Raw genomic sequence first — 21,854 nt, 5'->3', positions numbered from 1 at the left:
GCGAGTCGTTACTTCAACTCTCATGGTAGGGGAGTTGGGTGTGTGTGTGTGTGCATGTAAGATCACAGCATTACCCATAAATAGGTCATATATGAGCTATGAACTCTAATCCGAGAGGGAACTAGCTGTCGATCACGAGTCCAGCACGTGATCCAAGACCATGATGAATCTCACACACACACACACACACACACATTAGAGAGTAAGAGACAGAACCCGAAGAGCTTCCTTTCCTACACACACACACACACACACACACACACACACACACACACACACACACATACACGCAGCTCACAGTTCACTGGTGTATATATACAAACTCAACACAATATTTACGTCAGGAAACCTCACGGAGAGACACCCCCCTCCCCCCTCCCCTCCCCCTTCCCTCCTTCCTCCTCCGTAATCCTCCTCTTCCTCCATTTTTCTCCTCTCTGCTTCGTTTTGACTCCTCAGCCTACTTCCCTCCTCCTCCTCCTCCTTTTTCTCTTCCTCCTCTTCCCTTGCTCTTCATCCGTCCTCCTCCTCCCCTCCTCCTCTTCCCTGCCCCTTCCTCCTTCCTCCTGCTCCTCCTTCCTTCTCCTCTATTCTCCCTAATCCTTCCTTCCTCCTTTCCCTCGCTTCATTTCTCTTTACATTATTTTATTCTTTTACTCTATTCCACCCTCTCTCTCTCTCTTTCTCTCTTTCTTCCTCGCCCCCCCTCTCCCTCTCTCTCTCTTCCTCGCCCACCTCTCTCTCTCTCTCTCTCTCTCTCTCTCTCTCTCTCTCTCTCTCTCTCTCTCTCTCTCTCTCTCTCTCTCTCTCTTTCTCTCTTTCTCTTTCGTTTTCTCACATCCAAACCGAAATTTACTTAATATTAGTGTAACATAACGTAAAGGTACCCAAACTAACCTAAGCAAATCTAATTTAACTTTAATTAACCTAACCGAAACTACCCAGACTAACCTAGCCACACCTAATTTAACCTTATTTAACCTAACCTCACCTAACCTACCCTATTTAACCTGACCAAACCTTATTTAACCTAACCTCACCTAACCTACCCTCTTTAACCTAACCTAACCTTATTTAACCTAATCTCACCTAACCTACCGTATTTAACCTGACCAAACCTATTTAACCTGACCAAACCTATTTAACCTAACCTCATCTAACCTACCCTATTTAACCTAACCAAACCTTATTTAACGTAACCTACCCTATTTAGCCTAACCTAACCATATTCAACTTTAATTAACACAACCTAGCCTAACCCAGCGTAACTCAACGTAACCTAACCCAGCGTAACTTAACCCAACTCTGACAATCTGCTTTCCTCCCCAACCCGCCTCTACCCCCCTCCCCCCAACCCCCCCTAATCCCCCCGACCCACCCCCGTGCGTGAGTTAATCCCCCAGCCCCCCCTGAGCTCTCCCCCTCTCCCACCATTGCCTTCCCCCTCCCATTCAGACCCATAGAATGCGACGGAATTCCACCTTACACAGGGGGGGTTGCCCGATACAGCCATATTTCTAAAGTTCGACGACACGGCTTGTGTGAGAGTTATTTACATGGTATTTCCAGGCGACTGCTGTTATTATGGACAAATTTACCAGGTAGCATAATATAAGAATTTGATTCAAAGTAATGAATAAATGAATAGTAAATTAATTAAGAGTAATGTGAAATATCTATTATTATATGCCAAATACAAACATAAGATTTACAGAAAAATATAATGTGATGTATTAATGACAAATGATATAGAATGATGTACATGGTAAAATATAAACAACATAGATAAAAACATGATATGTATAAAAATACAAAAATTGGTTACAGGAAATTATTTAATTAAATCCTTGTGTATTTTGTTATACCAAATAGGTATTTCAAGGATATTTGAATGGTAATACTTAATTTGTAATATATATATATATATATATATATATATATATATATATATATATATATATATATATATATATATATATATATACATATACATATATAGCTGTCGTCACTGTGTTTAAAGCATTCCAACGTTACACCCGTAGGGCCCCGTCGCCTTATTGAAGGTCTCAAGAAGGGCGTAGGTTCCTTTCTCCCTTAACCCTAACATTAGGGGGGAAGTCTCCCCCCCATTCCCCGCTTATCCCCCCCCACCTTCATTCTCCCCATACCTTCCTCCTATTGGCACACAATAACACAGAAGTCCCCGGGTTCCCTTCCCCCCACCCCAGTTACCTCCCCCATCTCCCCCCTTTCCTTTCCCCCCTTCCCCTCCCCCCTCATCACCCACCCACACCCACGGAGAGGCATGATGGTCCTCTGGCTAGCATACTGGGCTCACGTCGTGAAGTTTGTACGTGAGAGAGAGAGGGAGAGAGAGAGAGAGAGAGAGAGAGAGAGAGAGAGAGAGAGAGAGAGAGAGAGAGGGGAGAGAGATAGAGAGAGAGAGAGAAAGAGGAGAGAGAGAGAGAGAGAAGGAGGGGGAGAGAGGGAGGGAGAGAGGGGGAAAGAGGGGGGAGAGTGAGAGTGAGTGAGTGAGTGAGGGAGAGAGACAGTGGGGGTAGGGAGAGAGTGGGAGAGAGAGGAGAGAGAGGAAGGGAGGGGGAGAGAGGGGGTGCTCTCCCACGCGGACCAAATCCCTCCTCCCCTCTCCCCCCACAGGGGATTTGGTGGCACACCAAGCTCACCCTTCTCAATCAGGACCCTTCGTTCGCTCTCTTCCCCCATCCTCTTCCTCTTCCCTCCTCTTACCTGCTCCTCGTCCTCTTCCTCTTCCTTCTCTTCCTCTTCTTCCCCCGCCCCATCTTCCCTCCTCCCCTCCTCGTTTCCTCTTCTTCCTCCTCTTTGTTCTTTTCCTCTCTTCCTCTTCCCTCCCCACACCCTTCTTCTCTCACCTCATCCCCCTTCTCTTATCCTCGTCCTCCTCCTCCTCCTCCCTCTTCCTCAAATCTCCCTCTTCTTCCACGTCCCCCACCCACCTCTTCTCTCTTCCCTTTTCCTCTTTCTTCCTCTTCTTACTTTCCTCTATCTCATTTTCTTCCCTCTTCCTTTTCCTCCTCCTCTCACCTCTTCCATCCTCCCCTTTCCTCTTTTTCTCTTCCACTTCCTCTTCCTTTTCTTCCTCCCTCTCGTCCTCTTCCTCCACCTTTTTACTCACTCGAATAAAGAGGAGGAGGAGGAAGAGGAGGAGGAGGCGAAACTGGAGAAAAAAAAAAGAGGGAGATGGAAGGGGGGGGGAGGGAGGGAACTTCCCGCTGAGGCGATCGGACGTAAGTCGGGCCCAAGTTTGGAGAGTCAATTAAACTTGCACCTAATCGTCATGGGGTGCAAGACACCCACCCCTCACCCCTTCTCCCCCCACCCCCAGCTCTCCCTTTCTCTCCCATTCTCCCTTTTTCCGTCCTCTTTCCTCCCCTTCTCCTCTTTTCTCTCCTCTTTCCTTCCCTTCTCTCCCTCTCTCTCCTCTTCTCCCTCCCCCTCTCTCCCCAAGCTCTCCACTTCTCCCTCCTCTCTCCCTTCTGCCCCCAAGCTCTCCCATTCTCCCTCTTACCTCTCTCTCCCTTTCTCTCCTTCCTCTCTCTCCTTTTCTCTCCCAACTCTCCCCTTCTTCCCCCTCTCTCTCTCCTTCTCCCTCCTCTCTCTCCCTTTCTCCCTTCTCTCTCCTCTCTCTCACCTTCTCCACCTTTCCCTCCTATCTCCTCTCTATCTTTCTCCCTCTTCTCTCCCTCTCTTCCCTCCTATCTCCTCTCTATCTTTCTCCCTCTTCTCTCCCTCTTCTCTCCCTCTCTTCCCTTTTCCCTCCTCTCTATCTTTCTCCCTCTCTTCCCTCCTATCTCCTCTCTATCTTTCTCCCTCTTCTCTCCCTCTCTTCCCTTTTCCCTCCTCTCTTTCCCCTTCTCCCTCCTCTCATCTTGTAGTGTACAGGAAAGGAGCAACGCTCGTTGGGTCCCGTCTGCTATTCTCTAATTCTTTACCATACCTAGACTCAAATTCATATACGGTTCCAACTTAATCTATATCTGTGATTTCCATTATCATATTTATATTTGAACTCGTGTATAACCTTGGCTATATCACTTTCTAAGCTATTTCACATATTTATACATATATATGGAAAAGTGTATTTCTTCATATCCTTTAGAGATGTTGTCTTTCTTAATTTACTTCCATGATCTCTTAAAGCCCTCTCATCTTTAATCAGATCTCTTCTATCAATGCAATTTATCCCTTTTAGTGACCTGAACAATATCATGTCACCTCCTTCTCTTCGATCTTTCAAAGTCGGCAAACCCAGTGCTTTTGGTCTCTCCTCATATGGTTTTTCTGCCAGGCTGGAGACCAGTTTGGTTGCTGCTTCTTGTATTCTCTCGGTCTTTCGTGTATCCTTCACTCTGTGTGGGGGGCCATACCACTTACGCATTTTCCTGTTATGGATGGATCAAGGTTTCGATGATTTTTTTTTCCATCGTCCCTTCATCCTTATAGTGAAAGGACGCTTAGATCTTCTGCAGTAGTCCGTATGTCTCTCCCACAATCCTCCAAATAGGTCTGTCAGGTGACAATCTGTCTTTTATCAAGACTCCCAAGTCTTTCTCCTATTTTGCTTTTGTAATGGGTTTGCTTACCAAGGAATAGTTTAAGGATAGTCTTTTGCCACAATTGGCTATTTCCAGTACTTTACTTTTTTTTTTAACTCCGTTTCTTGTTTTAGGCTCCATGCAAAAAAAAAAAAAAAAAAAAAAAAATCGTGTGTGTGTGTGTGTGTGTGTGTGTGTGTGTGTGTGTGTGTGTGTGTGCGTACGTGCGTTTGAGTCACAGAGTCACTGACTCCATGAGTCATATTCCACCAATTCCACAATAAGAGTCCTAAGACGGACAGACTCGGAGCCCTCTGTCGGAAAGAAGAATAAACTGAGGGGCGGGTAGCCCGCTGTGCGGGTTTTGTAGTTGTCGTAGTTCCCGTCTGTGACGTAATGAATGTGGCAGTTATGGTCGGTTTGGTAGTCTGTCCGGGCGTGGAAAGGACATAAGAATGGAGTAGGCTGCGAGAGACCATAAGGCCTACACTTGGCAGTTCCATGTCTATTACCACCTGTCATCCATAAAGTCGTCCTTGGGAGGTGAGAGCGGTAGTTTACTCTCATGAGAGTAGTTACTCACATGACCCGTTAAAAAAAAAAATCACGTGACGTAGCTGTGACGTCACAGGTGTAAATGACACTGATATATTTGCACAATAAACGATTTTGTGAATTGACTACGTAAATGTCCCTCCCCCCTTCATGGCTGAATAAAATCGGATGTTAACCAGAATAAAATTAGAAAAGACCTGCAACTGGGTTTCCTTGTTAATGGGTAGAGGAATCCCCCATCCCCCCGCCCCCATCCCCCATAATTGAATAAAATCAAATGACGACAGATATAGAAATGATAGAAATAACGGTGCCAATTAAAGGAAATGTTAATAGAAATACAGACTAAGGCACGAAACCGCAACACACAGGGCAAAGGTGACGGCGGAGGCTAAGCGCCTCCTGGCGTGAGCGTCTCTCTCGCAGGGCATCTTGGTGAGAGAGAGAGGAGAGAGAGAGAGAGAGAGAGAGAGAGAGAACAAGAGGGGAGAGACAGAGAGAGAGAGAGAGAGAGAGAGAGAGAGAGAGAACAAGAGGGGAGAGACAGAGAGAGAGAGGAGAGAGAGAGAGAGAGAGAGACTCTTCAACACCCTTCATGGATGGAGGAAGAGGAGGAGGAAGAGGAAGAAGAGTGGGTTGGGAAGGAGGACGAAGAGGTAGAGGAAGCGGAAGAGAAAGAAGAGGAGGATGGCAAGGAGGAAGAAGAGGAACAGGAGGAGGAAGAGGAGGTGGAGAGAGAGAACATGAAAGTCAGAAATATTATGTAGAAGAGGAGGTGGAGGAAAGTGGTGAGGAGGAGGAGGAGGAAGAGGAGAAGGGCGAAGAGGAAGAGGAAGATGACATGAAAGTGAGATTTACAAAAAAAAAATAAATAAATGAATAAATAAATGTAAGAAGGATAGTGAGCCAGTAAGAACGTGAGGAGGAGGAGGAGGAGGAAGAAGAAGAAGAGGAGGAGGAGAACATGACTCAGGAGTGTAAGGGAAAAGGATGAGAAGGTTAAAAGTTTGGTGTAGGGTTAAGAGGAGGAGGGAGGAGGGGGAGGAGGAAGAGGATTGTTACGAGAAATATTCTTGTGAAAGGTTGAAACAGCGTCCTTTGTATACCTGGAAGAGGAGGAGGTGTAGGAGGGGGAGGAGGAGGAGGAGGTGTAGGAGGAGGAGGAGGAGGTGTAGGAGGAGGAGGAGGAGGAGGAGGAGGAGGAGGAGGTGTAGGAGGAGGAGGAGGTGTAGGAGGAGGAGGAGGAGGAGGAGGAGGAGGTGTAGGAGGAGGAGGAGGGAAGAGGAATGAGGAAGATGAGGAAAACGTAGGAAAAGATGAATGAATTAGAAGTAAAGTTAATGATAAGGTGGGGGTGTGTATGAGAGTGAGGAGGAGGAAGAGGAAGAGGAAGGAGGAGGAAGAGGAAGGAAAAGGAGGAGGAGGAAGAGGAGGAGGAGTGAGTATTGCATCATGTGGAGTAACAAGGAACGATTGGAGCACAAAGGAATGTATGTGTGTGTGTGTGTGTGTGTGTGTATGTATGTGTATGTATGTTGGTGTTTCCGCCTACACATCCTTCTCCATTCCTTACAGGACTGTAATTGTAGTCGTGGTGCCCCGTCGTGCTTAAGTATAACTTACGCGTACATTCCTCTCATTCTCTCTCTCTCTCTCCGTCTCTCTCTCTTTGTTCAGTTGGTAACCCTTATTGTCATGCGGTTGCCGTCTGTCATCAGGCAGGCGTACCAACCCTTCCAGAGTACCACGAGTTTGTAGCTCTGCGGGTTCGGAATAACACCACCACCTCCTTCCTCCTCCTCTTCCTCCTCCTCCTCCTCCTCCTCCTCCTCCTCTTCTTTCCCTCCTCCTCCTCCTCCTCCTCTTCCTCTTATTTTGCTTCTTCATCATCTACTTGTTCTGCTTCTCTTTCTTTTCTCCTCCTCCTCCTCTTCTTCCCTTCCTCCTCCTCCTCCTCTTCCTCTTATTTTGCTTCTTCGTCATCTATTTCTTCCACTTCTCTTTCTTTTCTCTTCCTTCTCCTCTTTCTCTTCCTCTTCTCCTTCCTCCTCCTCCTCTTTCTCTTCCTATTCTCCGTCTCCTCCTCGTCTTCCTCTTCTCCCTCCTCCTCCTCTTCCTCTTATTTTGCTTCATCATCTATTTCTTCTACTTCTCTTTCTTTTCTCCTCCTCCTCCTCTTTCTCTTCCTCTTCTCCCTCCTCCTCTTTCTCTTCCTCTTCTCCGTTCTTCTCCTCTTCCTCTTCCTCTTATTTTGCTTCATCTATTTCTTCCTCTTCTCTTTCTTTTCTCCTTCTCCTCTTTCCCTCCCTCTTCCTCCTCTTTCTCTTCCTCTTTTCCCTCCTCCTCCTCTTTCTCTTCCTCCTCTCCTCTTCTCCTTCCTCCTCCTCTTTCTCTTCCTCCTCTCCCTCCTCCCCCTCCTTTTTCTCTTCCTCCTCTCCACCTCTCCCTCCTCCCCCTCCTCTTCCTCTTCCCCCTCCTCTTCCTCTTCCCCCTCCTCTTCCTCTTCCTCTTCTCCTCTTCCTCACATATGAGGAGAAAGACACAAACAAATAAAAAAAAACAAAGAAGAGGCGAGGAAGCGAGGGGAGATGAAACTGAGAGTAAGGGGAGAAGGGAGGGGAGGGGTCCTCGAGTGGGGGGGAGAGGGGGAGGAGGAGGAGGAGGAGGAGGAGGAAGACCGGAAGAGGAAAGGAAGACTTGGCGTACACCTCGATGGAAGAGATTGCACAGGCAGGGCGCGCGCGCGCGCGCCTGGCCGCCTCCCCTTCCGCCTCTTCCTCCTCCTCCTCCTTCGCCTCTTTCCTCTCCTCCTCCTCCTACTCTTTTTTCTCCTCCTCCCCCTCCTCTTTTTTTTCTTTTCCTCCTCCACCTCCTTCCTCCTCCTCCTCCTTTTTCTTCTCCTCCCCCTCCACCTCTTTCCTCTCCTCCTTCCCTCCTTTTCCTCCTCCTCCCCTCCACTCCACCTCTTTCCTCTCATTATCCCCCTCCTTTTCCTCCTCCTCCCCTCCTCCTCCTCCCCTCCTCCTCTTTCCTCTCATCCTCCTCCTTCGCCTCTTCCTCCTCCTTTTTTTCTTCTTTTTCCTCTCCTCCCCTCCTCCTTTTCCCTCTCCTCCTCTTCCCTCTCCTCCTCCTCTTCCTCCTCCTTCTTTTTCCTCTCCTCCCCCTCCTCCTTTTCCCACTCCCCCTCTTCCCTCTCCTCCTCCTCTTCCTCCTCTTTCCTACTGTTTCTCTTTGTTCTACTCCTTCCTACTCCTACCGCTACTTCAACTACTACTACTACTGCTACTATTCTTCCTGTTACAACTTCTCGTTCTCCTATCACCCCTCCTACTACTACTACTCCATCTACTGTTACTACTCTCACTACTACTACTACTACTACTACTACCACCACCACCACTACTACTCCACTATTACTACTCTCACTACTACTACTACTACTACTACTACTGCTACTACTACTACTACTACAACTATTACCACTACTACTATTCCATCTACTATTACTGCTCTCACTACTACTACTACTACTACTACTACTACTACTACTAGCACTACTATTCCTCCTGTTCCTACATCTCATCCCCCTACTATTATTCCTACTACTACTGCATCTACTATAATTCTACTCTGCTCCTGCTACCACTGATAGTCATCCTACTCCTAGTTTTCCTCCTCTCCCCGTCTTCCTCCATCTCCTCCTCCTCTTCCTCCTCCTCTTCCCTCTCCTTTCTTCCCTCTCTTCTTCTCCCCTTCTTCCTCCTAATGTTTTATCATTTTCATATTTGCCCCACCATGACGTCTCGTCTTCCTCCTCCTCTTCCTTCCTTCCTTCTCCTCCTCCTCCTCTCCCTTTCTTTCTTCCTCCTCCCCCTCCTCTTCTCCCCTTCTTCATCCTCCTGCCTTATCATTTTCATCCATCTCCCCCACTAAGACTTCTCGTCTTCCTTCTCCTCCTCCTCCTCCTCCTCCCCCTTCTTCCTCCTCCTCTCCCCTTCTTCCTCCTCCTCTTCCATTCTTCCTCCTCGTCTCCTCGTCCTACTGTTTATCATTGTTATCTTTCTCCCCTACTAAGACGCCTCTCCCTTCTCCTCCTCTCGTCTTCTTCCTCCTCCTCCTCTTTCTCCGCCTCTCCTCTTCTTCCTCCTCTTCTTCCATTCTTCTTTCTTCTCTTCCTCTTCCTCCTTCTCCTCCTCCTCTTCCTCCTCCTCGACGATGCACGCTCGACCCGGTGCACTCTTAGGAGGTTGGACTGCATAGCAACCAACCACCCCACGTGCGGCAGATTTCCTGTGTGCCACCATGCAAGGGCCGCACGTGGGCCACAACACGTAATCACACGCGCGCACGTGTGTCGTCGTCGTCGTCGTCGTCGTCGTCGTCGTCTTCGGCGTCGGAAGGCGAATTTGATTGAGAGGACGGCCATCGTCGTCGTCGTCGTCGTCGTTGTTGTTGTTGTTGTTGTTGTTGTCGTTGTTGTTGTCATTGCTGTTGTTGTCTTTGTTGTTGTTGTCGGACACTGCAGAAATGTCTCATCAAAATGATGATGAGGAGGAAGACGGTAAGGTGAGGAGGAAGAGGAGGATAGGAAGACGAGGAGGAAGAGGAGGAGGGAGAGAGAAAGACGATGAGGAGGAGGATAGGAAGAGGAGGAGGAGGAAGAAGAGGATAGGAAGATGAGGAGGAGGAAGAAGAGGATAGGAAGATGATGAGAAAGAGGAAGATGATAAGGAGGAGAGGAATATGATGAGGACGAGGATGAAGAAGAAGACGATGAAGAGGAATAAAATGAGTAGGAGGAGGAGGAAAGGTGAAGAGGAAGATGATGATGATGATGAGGAGGAGGAGGTGAAGGTGGGGAGAGAAGAAAATGAGGAGGAGGAAGAGGAGAGAAAGAAGATGATGAGGAGGAGTAGGTTCGTCTCGTAATGATGAGGACCTACGGACCGAAACTCTTCATGACTATTGATGAGCCAGGGGCCGGATATTGACAAGAGTGTAGATGAATATTGATGATATATCCAACGCTGACGCCTCAATGGCTCAGTGCTCGTTAGTGTGTGTGTGTGTTTCACCACCATGGTCTTGGACCACGTGTTGGACTCGTGATCGACATCTTTCTCCCTCCCGAAAGAGAGCGCAAAGCTCATATATAACCGGTCTGTGAGTAATGCTGTGACCTTACACGCACACGCATACACACACACACACACACATACACACAACTACCCGTCCACGTGAATTGGAGTAACGACTCGCAGCGCAGCAATACTGGAATCATTTCAGTCCTGGGCAGGACTCGAACCCGGACCGCTGTAGTGGCGGCCGGGAACTCAAACTACTGCGACATCGATTTTTTTTTTTTTTTTTTTTTTTTTTTTACTGCAGTCGTAAAAGAGAATGTTTCGTGACGCTGGTCCGTAGGGGGTGCCGCCATCAGGTCCTTCAAGTACTGACGCTTACGAGGTAGATGATATGAAATGACTATTGTGCAATGTTGACGGATTACACACACACACACACACACATAAACACACATACTCGTATATACACCCACACATACACGCACTCGTGGCGCAGTGGAAGAGTTCCTGTCTGCCATTACGGCGCTCCGGGTTTGAATCCCACCCAGGGCTGAAATTTCAGTATCGTTGCGCTGCGAGTCGTTACTCCAACTCTCGTGGACGAGGAGTTGTGTGTGTGTGTGTGTGTGTGTGTGTGTGTGTGCGTGTAAGATCACAGCATTACCCATAGGTCGGTCATATACAAGCCCTGAGCTATCTTCCGGGAGTGAAATAGCATTCGATCATGAGTCCAACACGTGATCCAAAGACCATGGTGAATCACATACACGCCCCATACGTGATTTCCTTCCCCCTCCCCCCGTGGGACAAACCAATTCCTTCCCCCATGGTCTCCCCCCCTCTCCCCCGGGGGAGAGGGTGGGAGAGGGCCTTTGAGTTTGATGGAATGGAAAACTACGGAAGGGAAGATGGGAGAGAGATGTCAGGACAGGAAATGAGACGGTCGGCATCACACTGGGCAAATTGTCGTCAACTTTTTTGAGTTCGATTGCATGGAAATGGCTATGGTTACCAATTTTCATTTTTTCGAATTTCCAAATGTCAAATTTCATTTTTTGGCATATATTAAGAAGTTAAATCGCTAAGAGAAGTTAGATATATACGAAATTTAGACGCATTGTTGAAATATTCTTAGAATACTCTAAGCCAAAGTCGTCTTGTAGGTATTCAAACTCACAAGAGTTGATGATTATTTACCCAGTGTGAAGCGTGAGGATTATTTTTTAGTGCCGTCAGGCGATTTTAATCAGGGGGTTGGAACCTTTGTGTTTAGAACTTTTATTCAGGTGAATGTGGACTTCTGACCAAAACGGGCGATGCGCACTCCTTCATATATTTTATTCTGGCTAGTTCCGACAGGTGATTTTATTCAGCTGAAGGTCTCCTGGCGTCAGTACGCAGTTCTAGACATCCTAGAATACACAAGATTAGTGATAGGTGGTAATGGACATGGAACTGCATAGTGTAGGCCGTATGGTTTCTTGCAGTCTCTTCATTTTTATGTTCTTTTCAGAAATACGGGATTTATATATATATATACTTATCAAATGTTCTCTATACTTAATTTTTTATTAATTTTCTAGTTTTGTTTGTTTTATGTTATGTATTCTGTATGTTATTTTCATATTGTCTTATAATTATTTTTTATTATTTTCTTGTTTAGTATTCCTCTATATTTTCTTGGCTATCTTTTGTTTATTTTATTTTTTGTTTATTTTATTTATCTAAATATTTACATTTCCTTAAGTATTTTTGGAGTGCTTGGTTATTTATATATATATATTTATTAAGTTATTTGTTTAATTATCCGTTTATCGTAGGGTCTTCATGTTGCGACAGAAACGAAGGAAAACGCGAAAGTTTAATCGGACAAAAAAATCACGAAACAAAAAGTACCCAAGATCGCGAAAATAAAATCAGAATTTTGGCCAGGAGGGAGAAGGAAGTGGGGAGGGGGGGGGAGAAGGGGAGGGGGGAGAGAGAGATATGAGGATAGGGGGGGAAGCGAACTTAAGGAAAGGGGGAGAAGGGGAAATTGGAAAAGGGGAGAAATGTATAAGAAAAGTTAGGGGAAATAGGAACATGGGGGGAAGGGAGGGGGAGACGGGGAGGGAAGGGGGAAGGGGGAAGGGAGGGGAGATGGGGGAGGGGAGAGTTTCTTTCACGTAAATATTTGAACGTGAGAAGGGAGAAATGGAGGGGAGGAGGGAAGGAGGGAGGGAGGGGAGGGAAAGAGGGAAATGTATCAATTTAAAGAAAAGGAAGGAGAGGAAGAGGAAAGGGAGGAAGACGAAGGGGAGGAAGAGGAAAGGCAGAAAGAGGAAGGAGAGGAAGAAGAAGGGGAGAAAGAGGAAGGAGAAGAGGAAGGGGAGGAAGAGTAAGGAGAAGAGGAGGAAGGAGAGGAAGAGAAAAGGGAGGAAGAGGAAGGAGAAGAAGAGGAAGGGGAGGAAGAGGAAGATTTTCAAGAAAAGAAAGGAAAGAGAGTGGGATTGCAAAAAAGAGAGGAGGGAGAGGGAGAGGAGGAGGGAGAACGTGGGAACGATCTGAGAGAACGTAAGACGGAACGTGCATGAACGTATGTGAACGTCTTGGATTGAGAAGAACGGCGTGGGTGGGGGGAAGGGGAGGAAATTTGGGGGTTGAGTCGGGGGGGATGGGTGGGTGAGGGGGGACAGACAACCCTGTTCTTGTCTGTGGAAACGCCTTCCCCTCCCCTATTTCCTCCCCTTTTTCTTCCCCTTCCCTCCCCTTTCCGCTCTTCCCCTCCCCTCTCCTCTTTCCTCTCTTCCCCCCTCCCCTCCTCTTCTATTTTCCCTCCCCTTTCCTCTTCCCTCTATTTCTCTCACCTTTCCTCTTCCCCTCTTTCCTCCCTTCCCCTCCCCTGTCATCTTTCCCTCCTCTCCTCCCCTCCCCTCCACTTTTTCCTCTCTTCCCCTCCCCTCCCATCTCCTTTTTCTTTCCCTCCCCTCCTCTCTCTTCCCTTCCCCTCCTCTCCTCTTTTTATTTCTCTCCACTTTCCCCTCCCCTCTTTCCTCTCTTCCCCTCTTCCCTCCCCTCCCCTCCCCTCCCCTCTTTCCTCTCTTCCCCTCTTCCCTCCCCTCCCCTCCCCTCCCCGCCAGCAGGCCCAGATACCCGGGTGGGTGTCAAACACCAAAAAAGCTGAAGCAGTTACCTTCGCAGCGGGAGGAGGAGGAGGAAGAGGAGAAGGAAGACCAGGAGGAGGAGGAGGAGGAGATGAAAGGTTAAAAGGTGGAGGAGTGGAGGAGAATGTGGTGGAGGTGGTGGTGATAGTGATGGAAGGTTAAAGGAAAGGAGAAGGAGGAAATAGAAGAGGAGGAGGATAGGGAAGGGAAGGGGAAGAGAAGGAGGAGGAGGAAGAGGAGTAGAAAGGGGAGATAGAGGAAGCAGAGAGAGAGAGTGTATGTGAGTGAGAGAGAGAGAGCTGAGAAAAGGAGTTGGAAATATGAGATAAAAGAGGGGAAGAGGGGAGAGAGAGAGAGAGGGAGAATGACAAGACGAGAAGTGAAAGGTTTGGGAAGGGGAGAGGGGAAGGAATACGAGGGGAAGAGAGAGAGAGGTGAGAGGGGAGAGGGGGGTGAGGGGAATAGAAAACGCAGCGAAACGGAGATGGTCTGGGATTTTCTTTCCCCTTTTATTTCCCCTCGTATGACACATCTGGGTCACAGCCGATCCTGTGAAGGGTGCATATGCTATATATATATATATATATATATATATATATATATATATATATATATATATATATATATGTGTGTGTGTGTGTGTTTGTGTGTGTGTATGTATTTATATGTACATGTATATAAATATTTTTAACGAGATTGTTTATATGGATAGAAGCGCTGATACATCATATCTCATAGTTCCACCTCCCCACCCTCCTCTCCCCCTCGTGAGGGACATTTTCGGAATCGAGCCCGTCACGGAGGAGGAGGAACCGTGGGAAGGTGCAAGGCCGGCCCGGAGCCACGGTGGGTCGAGAATTTAGGGTGGGGTGGGGAAATGGTGGCGGTGGTAGTAGATGTGGTGGTAGTAGATGTGGTAGTGGTAGATGTGATGGTAGTAGACATGGTGGTAATGGTAGATATAGCTGTGGTAGATATGGTGGTAGTGGTAGATGTGATGGTGGTAGATATTGTGGTGGTAGTGGTAGATATAGTGGTGTTAGATGTGGTGGTAGTGGTAGATGCAGTGGTAGGTATGGTGGTAATGGTAGATATGGTGGTAGTGGTATATGTGGTGGTAGTGGTAGATATGGTGATGGTAGTAGATATAGTGGTGATGGTAGTGGTATATATGGTGGTGGTGCTAGATATAGTGGTGGTGGTGGTATATATATGGTGGTGGTGGTAGATGTGGTGGTAGAGGGGACGCTGGGGTCGGTGGAAGGAGGAGGGGGAAAGTGGCGGGGGAGGAAGGGGGAGGGGGGGAGGGAGGCCTGACATTGGCATTAAAGCGATACATTGGACGAATCGCGCTGACGGAGGGCGAGGTCATGGGTCACGTGTTGGACTCGTGATCGACAGCTATTACCCTCCCGGATGAGAGCTTAGAAATATATGGCTCGATCTATGGGTGATTTTGTGACCTTACACACACGCACGCACGCAAACACACATACGCACACACACACACACACACACACACACACACACACACACACACACACACACACACACACACACACACACACACACACACACGCACACGCACACAACTCATTGCTCACATGAGTTGGGGTATCGGTTCGCAATGCAGCTATACTTGAATATTTTCAGCATTGGGCAGGACTCGAACTCGTACCGTTGATTTATCGTTCGAGAACGGTACCACTGCACCGTTGAGCCCGGTGTTGTTGGACAGCTGGTGGTCGTGGTGATAGTGGTGGTGGTGGTAATAGTGATGATAGTACTGCTGATAGGGGCAATGGTGGAGATGGTAATGGTGATAGTGGTGATAGTGATGTTGGTGGTGGTGATGGTGATAGGGGTGATGGTGGTGATAGTGATGTTGGTGGTGGTGATGGTTGTGGTGATGGTGATGATGGTGGTAGTAGCGGTGGTGAAAGTGGTAGTGGTGGTAATAGTGGTGGTGATAGGGGTGATGGTGGTGACAGTGATGTTGGTGATAGGGGTGATGGTGGTGGTGATGGTTGTGATGGTGATAATGGTGATGGTGATAGTGATGATGGTGGTAATAGCGGTGGTGAAAGTGGTAGTGGAGTTAATAGTAATGGTGATGGTGATGGTTGTGGTGGTGATAATGATGGTTGTGGTGATAGTGATGATGGTGATAAGGGTGATGGTGACAGAAGCGACGACGACGACGACGTCGAAGTTCAACTCCTGAAGGAGTCGACGGAAAAGACAAAATAATAAAAGAAAAAGAAAAAAAATATATCAGATAAAAATCGCCCCCCTCACCCCCCCGGCAGTCAGGCCGAGTTAAACGAGTAAACACTGAAAAGGGTTAACTGAGTTGGGTTTAACCACGGAGATATACAAGTTAATGTTAACCAGGAACTAACAACATAATAACAACAAAAACAAAAACAATACTTGTTTATCTTTTGATTACGACTATTCTTGATAATGATCGACATCCAGTCACCTCCCCACATAAAAAAGATTAAAAAATCTTTGAACTGAAAATAAACAGGCAAATAGTAAAAATGGTTAGAAAAAAAGAAAATAAATAATTAAATGTAAATGAAATGAGAAATAGATAATTAAGTACAGAAAAGATTGTTGATGAATTAAAGCGGTTTTTTTTTTCTTTTTTTTTTTTACCGATCCGTTGCCCCAGATGTGTCTTACAGGAGACCCCGCGGCCCTTAGCTAACCGGCAACGGCCACCCGGGCGGTGATATTGAACACAAAAAATATACTGTGTTGTTTAAGGATTGTTAGTGTGTAGTGGTTGGATCTGGGACAATTTTATTCTGTGCGTCGTTCACTCGTTTTATGTTTATTAATTTACTAATAAACAATTTTATTTCTTTATTTTATTTTTTTATTATTTTATTTTGGTTCAAAGTTGGGTTGAAGTTTGTGTACGCCCATGCGAAGATTTAACTGCTCTCTCTGTTCTCGAGAAAGAGAGAGAGAGAAAGAGAGAAAGAGAGAGAGAGAGAAAGAGAGGCGCATTCCTCCTGAGGTTATTCGGCGTGTCAGCTTCTTGGTACAGTTTTGCCTCTTGGATTCCCAGGAATCCCACTTAAGCCATTGCCTCCACTTGTTCTTCCCTAAGGACAAGTTGCAGACTTATTCTTCTTCAAGGCTCATTTCCCACGCATCGACTTTTCGCCGTGCGCCGTCCACGACACGACGCCGTGCTCTCAAATAACCTATGGGCGTCTATGGACGCTTTCACACGCTATGACCACGTGTGAAAGCGTCCGTAGACATCCATGTAACGTTAATGGAGACAAAGACGTCGTGTCGTGGACGGCGAAAAGTCGACACGCGTGAAACGACCTTTACACCTCAGTCGAGACACCGAGACGGGTCAAGTGTTGCCATACCGTGGGTCCCCAATTCATCGTCGCTACAGTGGCTGGTCATATACGTGCTAGCCTGGGTTCGAGTCCTGCGCCGTACCACGTTTCAGTTTCTGCATGTTGGCCTCCGCGAGTATCTCGATGTTGATGGCTTAGAATTAAAGTGTATTGTGGTTGACAAGAATGTATATCTGTTCACTGGGACCCATTCAGTGTTGTACGTATATATAATATATATATATATATATATATATATATATATATTTATATATATATATATATATATATATATAATATATATATTTTTTTTATGATGTGAAGAGGGTACCTAGTGTTACAACCACTGAGAGACAAAATATTATACGAATTAATTAAATAAGTAAACCAAATTGATTATGCATGTCAAGCCAGTCTTGTTCAACGTGTCTTTCTCCTTACAGGTAATGGCGGATGACGTCTTGTTTGCAGTGCGGTAGAAGGTAATTTATCAATGTTTATTTATCTATTTATTTATTTTCACAAGTATACAGCCTGTAGAGTGTTATGGGTCTGTCTGTGTGATTCACCATGGTCTTTGGATCACGTGTTGGACTCGTGATCGACAGTTATTAACCTCCCGGATGAGAGCTCAGAGCTCGTATATGACCGATCTATGGGTAATGTTGTGACCTTTACACGCGCACACACCCCCAACTCCCCGCCCACGAGAGTTGGAGTAACGACTCGAAGCGCAGCGATACTGAATTTATTTCAGCCCTGGGCGGGATTTGAACCCGGACCACCGTAGTGACAGCCGGTAACTGTACCAATCGCTCCACTGAGTCGTGTGTGTGTGTGTGTGTGTGTGTGTGTGTGTGTGTGTGTGTGTGTGTGTGTGTGTGTGTGTGTGTGTGTGTGTGTACCTATCTATATCTCTGTCTCCATCTGTCGCATACACTCCATAATGAAGCTTATATACAATTATTTTAGTTGAACCAATTCTGTTTTGTGGCGATCTTATTACATTTTTGAAAAAAAAACACGTCCCGTTGAATTGGACTAGCTCTCCTCTTCTTCTTCCTCCTCCTCCTCCTTCCTCTTCCTCCTCCTCTTTTTCTTCTTCCTCCTCCTCTTTCTTCTTTTAATGCTGTTTTGCATATTTAACAAAATCACGGGCTGGCTTCTCGTCTGTCATCTTCGTTTCGCCTCCTTCCTCCTCTTCTCCTTTATTCCTCTTCCTCCTCTTCTCATTCTCCTCCTCGTTTTTCTTCTTCTGCTTCTTCTTCTTCTTCTTCTTCTCCTCCTCCTCCTTTTTTCTTCTTCGCCTTTACTCCTCTTCCTCCTCTTCTCATTCTTCTCATTTTTTCTTTTTGTTCTTCTCCTCCTTCTTCTTCTTCTTCCTCTTCTTTTTCTTCTTCTGGTTCCTCGTCGTCATCTTCTCTTTCTTCTTTTTCCTCCTCTCCTTTTATCGTTTATTTTCATTTTCCTTCTTTTTTCTTCCTCTTCTCATTCTCCTCCTCGTTTTCCTTCTTCTGCTTCTTCTTCTTCCTCTTCTTCTTCTTCTTCTTTTTTCTTTTTCTCCTTTATTCCTCTTCCTCCTCTTCTCTTTCTTCTCATTTTTTTTGGTCTTCTCCTTTCTTCTTCTTTTTCTTCTTCTGGTTCCTCGTCGGCATCTTCTCTTTCTTCTTTTTCCTCCTCTCTTTTTATCTTTTATTTTAATTTTCCTTCATTTTTCTTCTTTTTCATTTCTCCATTTCCTTTTCCTTCTTCTTCATTTCCTTTTCCTCTTGTAATTCGTCATCTTCCTCTTCTCTCTTGTTTTCCTTCTTTCTTCATCTTTTTCTTTTCCATGTAATTCTTCATTTCCTTTTTCTGCTCTTCTTCTAATTCATCTTCTTCCTCTTTTTTCTTTGTTTTTCCCATCATTTTCTTACCTCTTTCTCTTCTTCCTCTTGTTCTTGTTCTTCCTCATGTCCTTGTTCTTTCTCTTGTTCTTCATCCTCTTGTCCTTGTTCTTTCTCTTCTTCATCCTCTTGTTCTTGTTCTTCCTCTTGTCCTTGTTCTTCCTCTTGTCCTTGTTCTTCCTCTTGTTCTTGTTCTTCTTACTCTTGTCCTTGTTCTTCCTCTTGTTCTTGTTCTTCTTACTCTTGTTCTCATTCTTCTTCCTCTTGCCCTTGTTCTTGTTCTTCCTCTTTTTGTTCTTCTTACTCTTGTCCTTGTTCTTCTTCCTCTTGTCTATGTTCTTCTTTTTCCTCATGCCCTTGTTCTTCTTCTTCCTCTTGTTCTTGTTCTTCCTTTTCTTTTGCCGCCTTCAGGGCAACTCGACATAGTTACTAACAGGTTTTAACCATTGTCGCCAGTCGATGTAATTCATCCTTGGATTATCATAATTAACAGTTAACTTAACACAGCTGCCGTCAGTTGATTTTATTCAGCTGTGGCGAGCCTCCCGTGGCCGAGGCCTTGTGGTTGTTCCCTGTTGAGAGCGGAGACGAATAAAATCGTCCGACGGCATCCAGGTTCGAAGGCAAAGTAGCACCCGGTACGGAATGGGGGCTAACGTGGGGTTAAGCCTCTTAATCCCGTTTAGAGGTTATTTTATTAAAAGCGAGCTGGGCGCTCTACCTGTCACATGTCACCAGCCAAGGAATCTACCGAACGGAATCTAAAAATAATAATAATAATAAAATAAAGAATAAAGATAAATAGATAAATAAAATTAGATTAAAAATCAAATAAAAAAAAAAAAAATAAAAAAAAAAAAATAAAAATCGTATAAACAAAAAATAACAATAATGATGAAAATAAAATAAACAAATAGATTTATTATTATTATTATTTTATTTATTTTTATTTTTTCCTCCCTTCGCGAGGAATGCCAATTATTTGTATGATTGTTCCCTATTAACGTCCGACCGACGACACCGCTCTGCCTAATGGCCGCCTACGGAGACCGGAAGTCGTTTTCTCTCTCCGTTTTCTTCGTCGTCTTTTTTTTTTTCTCTATTTCCTTCTCTTTCACGTAAAAACTCTCAGAATATGTGACAACTTTGCTATTATTATTATTATTATATTTTATATAATTACGTAGGTCACTAGTGTTTTTATCCGTCGATTTTTTTACGACACTTTGAGAGAGAGAGAGAGAGAGAGAGCACTGGCTCAATTGAATAAAGTGATAAACGGATGGAAATAGACTGTTTGGGAAACATCATCGCCATGAAGAGAGAGTAGATGGATAGATAGATACATAGAGAGAGAGAGAGGCAGCGAAAAGAGTGTGTGGAGAAAAAGAGAGGAAAGAGGACATTGTTGGGTTGGAGACAACACTGAACACCAGGGGGGGGTGAAGGGGGCTTAGCTGTAAAAAAAATCACCTGGCGGCATCAAAAATGAAAATAAAAATGAAAAACAGTGATGATAGCTGATTAGTGTGCGAAACTAGTCAAAGAATAAAATCCTGTTCAAATTGTGTCTTTTTCCTCTACCTCCCTAACAACCTGTCAGGATGTCTACACACACACACACACACACACACACACACGACTCGATGGCGCAGTGGTTAGAGTTCCCGGCCGACACTACGGCGGTCCGGGTTCGGCTCCCGCCCAGGGCTGAAATAATTTCAATATCGCTGCACTACGAGTCGTTACTCCAACTCTCGTGGGCGGGGAGTTGTGTGTGTGAGTGCGTGTAAGGTCACAGCATTACTCATAAATCGGTTATATATGAGCTCTGAGCTCTCTTTCGGGAAGGAAATAGCTGTCGATCACGAGTCCAACACGTGATCCAAGACCATTGTGGATAATCACACACACATGTGACCATTATCGACGCTACCAGGACAAGAGACAAGGGGAGGTGGGGGTGGGGGTGGAAGGAAGGAAACTGCGCATACCATGGAGGGGGAGAGGGAGGGGGAGAGTAGGGGTAAAGGGGGGTTAATAACAGGAACACCACAATGGGGGGGGGCAGGGGGAAGCAGCGGTATGGCATTCTGTGAGGAGTAGGAAGGGGGAGAGGAGGAGGGGGAGGGTCATGGGGGATGGGGAGGAGGAAGGAGGGAGGAGTAGAATAGGGAGAGGGTAGAGGAGGAGGAGGAAGAGATGCAGGAGGAGGAGGAGGAGATGCAGGAGGAGGAGGAGGAGGAGGAAATTTTCTCTTGTGAGAAAGAATATCAGACGAAAAAGTTAATTAAAATAATAATTAATTACATGCACAAAAACTTATTAAAAATAAAATGGTTCTGTAAAATCTTTTGTATATACATACTTGAAATATTACAAAATATTATTTTAAATCATGAGACATAGTACAAATACCTTATTGTATATGTAACAAAGACAGACTTTTGTTTTTATTATTATATAATTTGATAAAACAAACTTATTTGGAATAGAATATTTTCTCTGTCGGAAAAATACGAAAAAGTTATTCAGAAAATAAGTTGTACACAATGTACACGATATTCAAGATGGCGTCAGATCCAATAGAGGTATTCAAAGGGGGCAAAGGCTTTAACAAGGGTGATGCAAACAAGTTTCATCATACTAAGACAACCGGGCAGGACTTGCAGTAATGGATCTAAATTGGGCAAATTTAAGTTTAAGAAGAAAATAGTCAAGAATTGGTTTACTAATAGGGTGGTCAACGAATGGAATAGACTTGTTAACCATGTAGTTAGTGAACACTGAAACTATCGGTTGCTTTAAGAGAAGATTAGACAACTTTATGGATGGGGATGACAGGTGGTCATGGAACTGCCTAGTGTGGGCCTTATGGTCTCTTGCAGTCTCCACTATTCTTATGTACACTATCATGACCAGTGGTTAATCATTGGCTTAAATGTGATTTTTATTGAAAGAAAATGGACAATATTGTTAGTATTTATTATTTTCACATTATGTTCTTATAGGTGAAGGAGAAGGGAGGATTGGTTAACTGACGTGGAACTGGCTAGTGTAGGCCTTACGGTCTCTTGCGCTCTCCCCCTATTCTCATATTCTTATGGGTGAAGTATGGGGATGATTCATGGTAAATGACGTGGAACTGACTAGTATAGGCCTTATGGTCTCTTGCGCTCTTCCCTATTATGTTCTTAAAGATGAAGGATGGGGATTAGTGGTAAGAGACGTGGAACTGGCT

The 21,854-nt window shown here is 45.5% G+C and overlaps 1 protein-coding gene across 2 annotated transcripts in view; it reads left to right on the top strand.

The window, feature by feature from the left end:
* Window positions 1–21,854, top strand: part of LOC143033249 (uncharacterized) — a 483,462-nt gene that overhangs the window by 431,597 nt on the left and 30,011 nt on the right. The window contains exon 3 of one of the 2 annotated variants that reach the window (XM_076198462.1): window positions 17,171–17,209. The exons of the other annotated variant lie outside the window; for it this stretch is intronic. The gene's annotated coding sequence lies outside the window, so the exon portion shown is untranslated. The remainder of the gene's footprint in view (window positions 1–17,170; window positions 17,210–21,854) is intronic. 2 annotated transcript variants of the gene reach the window in all.

The sequence above is a fragment of the Oratosquilla oratoria genome, chromosome 15 (assembly GCF_046742065.1).
Source record: "Oratosquilla oratoria isolate Oo_2021 chromosome 15, ASM4674206v1, whole genome shotgun sequence".
Taxonomy (NCBI): domain Eukaryota; kingdom Metazoa; phylum Arthropoda; class Malacostraca; order Stomatopoda; family Squillidae; genus Oratosquilla; species Oratosquilla oratoria.
This window is presented reverse-complemented; position numbering and strand designations above follow the sequence as displayed.